The following is a 3,933-nucleotide window of genomic DNA, read 5'->3' on the forward strand; positions in this document are numbered from 1 at the left end:
CTCAGATGTCTGCTATTGTGAGTTTCTATGTGCACAAAGACTAGCTAATTGCCAGGCAAAGGCAGTTGAGCAGGCAAGCATAATGTTGTAAGAAAAGTTGAGAAACCCATTATCAATAAAAAGACTCTTCTTAAAGAGTTTTCAGTGACTAAGCCCTTAGCATAGGGAGCAGGCATTGAAATAGACATATTATGGCTAATGCTATAAAGAGATTTAGTTATGAGAACTTTTGCTATTTAGTTGTTTTCAGTCATGTCTCATTCTTCATGAATGCATCTGGAGTTTTCTAGGCAGAGATGCTGGAGTGATATGCCAGATAATTTTACAGGGGAGGAAAATGAGGCAGAGTTAAATGACTTGTCCAGGGTCACACAGCTATCACGTATCTGATAACCACCTACTTATGAGAATTACCAAGAGGAAAAATGGAAACCTTTTTTTCTAGTCAGTATGGCAGGTAAGGGGTATTCCCCTATACCCTTCCCCACCCCAGGACAAGCCCAAAATACATCATGCTAATTGGCAAATAACCAGATCTGTGCAAAGTGCAGGTTTATCTTCCTATAAAAAAAGGTAAAATAATAATAGCTACTATTTACTGTGTGCCAGCCAATGCCATTATTATTATCTTGTTTTATCCTTGCAACAACCCTGTGAGATAAGTGCTATTATTTTCTCTATTTTACAGATAAGAAAACTAAGGCAAATAGCCTAAGTGACTTTCCCAGGGTGACATAGCTAGTAAATGTGAGATTAGATTTGAACTTAGATCCAGGCCTAGTGCTCAATCCATTTTGCTATTTAGTTGCCTTTAGGCCTGAGGGAGTTGCCTTGGTGAGACAATATTACTTCTTAGTACTTGCTTCCCAAATAGTTGTATATCTTCATACCATTCAAACCAACAATTTCTGCCCAATTGAAAAGTACAATATTATTCAATCATGTGACCTCTAAGTTCAGTTTTGTAACCAAATCACTGTGTGAGTTTAAATATATCCCTTTGCCTCCTTGTGCTTCAGTTTCCTCAGCCATAAAAATGAAGGATTTGAATTAGATTATTTCTAAGTTACCTTTAAACTCTAATGACTACCAACAGTGGATGTGAAAAGGGGATTTCTTCTCAGTTTTGTGTTGAACTAGAAGGAAAACTGAGGCTCAAAGCTATTAGGTGACTTATCCAAGGTCCAGTTAGAATGTTGATTTGAATCATCGGAATCTATACTGACTCCAAATTCTCAAATCTATACCAGCTTTTGGGATGTGATATTAACCCTCTAGCTCTGAGTGTATGATTTTAAGACCAATGTTAAAAAAAAAAGAGTTTAATCATGCTCTTAGAAATCTCTATATCACAAAAACTAAGAGAATGATCTCAATATTGTAATTGGACAGAAACTACTTGGAAGTTGACTGTGGTGAGGAGATGATTTAAATTGCTGGGAAGAAAAAGGATTTTTTTATTAATGGACATTAATGTTCATATCTTTTATTTTCAATGAGTTGTCTTTAACATAAACTGACTTGGAAAATAGGGCTTAATAAATGTTACTCCAGATAATTCATTATCCATTGAGTTGTATACAAAGTATTATGGGAAAAAGCAGTCATTCTTTAGGATGAAACTTTCCTCCCCCTTCACCCTCCAAACACTCCATTGCTTAGACATTATGGCAAAGTGGAAAGATTATTCATTCCTATCATTACTTTCTGTGTGACCTTGGGAAAGACCTGTCTAGATCTCTCTTTCTTTGTAAAAGGGAGAGGTGGTGGATAACATGAGCTCAAAGGTTCTTTCATGCTTTAAATATATGATCTTATGATTTTAGTATTTCTTGTTCCTATTTTTATATTAAGAGATTACATTAATTTTTTATTACTTTTAAAAAGTCATAATGTCTTTTGATGGAACTGTGATCTTTATCAGCTTGTATTCTCCCACCAGTACCCTCAGGACAAATTTTGTGTGTGTGTGTGTATGCATGTGTATTTAAGATGACATAGATGAAAATATTTTAAAGTCATTTAAGATATATTACAAAGAACAAAAACATAACCTACAGCTTAAGTTTAGTGAACTGTACATTCTTGGCCTATTAGGGTGAAGAATTATAGAACAAGAAGCATTACAGGAAAATATGCTGTATCTATTCCCCGAAATCCCATTTTGGGAGCCATAATGCACATTTTAGACAATCATAAATTTTTTTTGTTGAGACTCCTCTCACAATCTGTCCTGATAACATTATTCCATCCTATAAAGCTTGGGAAACAGTCACATAAATTAACAGGCATCTCGAGATGAAAACAAAAATCACTTAGTCCTCAAAAAAGGTAAAGATTGGGGTTTTAATGCACTGAAAGACCATGCCTCTACTTTTGAATTCTGTAGTATTCCAGGGGTTCAAGTTTTAATGAACTTTTCTGATCTTAAAGACATGCTTGGCTTGCAAAGAAACTTTAAAGAATGATGGGGGCTGTGTACTGGCTCTTTCTTCCATTCCCTGAAGCCTAAATCACTGAGGAATTCTTCCTAAGCATAGCAGCTAATAGGTATGAAGAACCAAATCTTAAGTAGAGAGCCTATGGAGGAATAGACAGATCAGGTAACTAGGAAATGTGTCTGTTATGACTGCAGGAGGTAGTTAGGATTTTGGGGACTGACTGGAGAGATAGAGAAAAGGGATTTTCCCAGGCCTAGGGAAGAGTGGTTTTTTTTAAATTAATTAATTTTCATCATTATGTACATCCATATTTCCAAGTTACAAAATTTCCCTCCACTCTCCCTTCCCATCCCCCTCCCCTAAGCAGGGAACAGTCATATTAGCATTTTTCATAAATATTTTGTTAAACATGTTTACAAATTACTAATTTTTGGCATGAGGAATTAGGATTAAGGGAAAGAGATTCATAAGAGATAATTTTGATAAAGTGTTCATCAGATTCAGGAGTGTTCTTTTTGTGTGTGTGTGTTTTGTCTTGTTTTTCTTCCTCTGGTTGGGGATAATATAGTCTATAACCAGTCAAATACAGTTGTCCTAGCTCTCTGGACTGCTGAGAGGAGCTGTTTCCATCAAGGTTGTTCATCTCATAATATTGTTGTTGATACATACAGTTCTCCTGGTTCTACTCCCTTCGCTAGCATCAGATCCTGTGAGTCATTCATTCTCTAGAGTTCAGCCCTTTATGGATTATTATAGAACAATAGTATTCCATAGTATTCATGGGCCATAACTTGTTTAGACATTCCTCAATTGATGGGAATCCCCTCAATTTCTAATTCTTTGCCACTACAAGGCTGCTATGAATATTTTAGAATATTTTTATAATTTCTTCTGGATGTAGACCTAGAATTAGAATTGCTGGGTCAAAGGGTAAGAACAGTTTTATTGCTCTTTGGGTATACTTCCATATTGCTCTCCAGAAAGGTTGGATTGTTCACAACTCCACCAGCAATGCATCAATGTCCCAATCCTCCCACAACCTCTCCAACACTGATCATTTTCCCTTTTCCTCATCTTGGCTTATCTATTAGGTGTGAGATGATACCTCATTACTGTTTTAAATTGCATTTCTTTAATCAATATGATTATATATAGCTTTAACATCTTCATTTGAAAACTATCTGTTCATATCCTTTGACCATTTATCAATTGGGGAGGGAAGAGTGATCAGCAAGACGATCCAGTGATACCTGACAGGGACAAGTAAGAGAAGATTGACACTTACCTAAAATTGCCCAACAACAATTTCTACATTACTACCACCACCACAGTGTCACTATGCCAGGTACTGGGATACAAAGAGATCTAGAGATGAGGACCTTTAGGCAAGTTAGGACACATTCTTGACAAATGTAGGCTAATTTCAAAAGAAATCTCCACTTGGAGCCCATAAAACTTATTGTCCACATAATTTTTTTAAAAATTTTTTTCA

This window comes from Macrotis lagotis, chromosome 1 (genome assembly GCF_037893015.1).
Source record: "Macrotis lagotis isolate mMagLag1 chromosome 1, bilby.v1.9.chrom.fasta, whole genome shotgun sequence".
In the NCBI taxonomy this organism is placed as follows: Eukaryota; Metazoa; Chordata; class Mammalia; order Peramelemorphia; family Peramelidae; genus Macrotis; species Macrotis lagotis.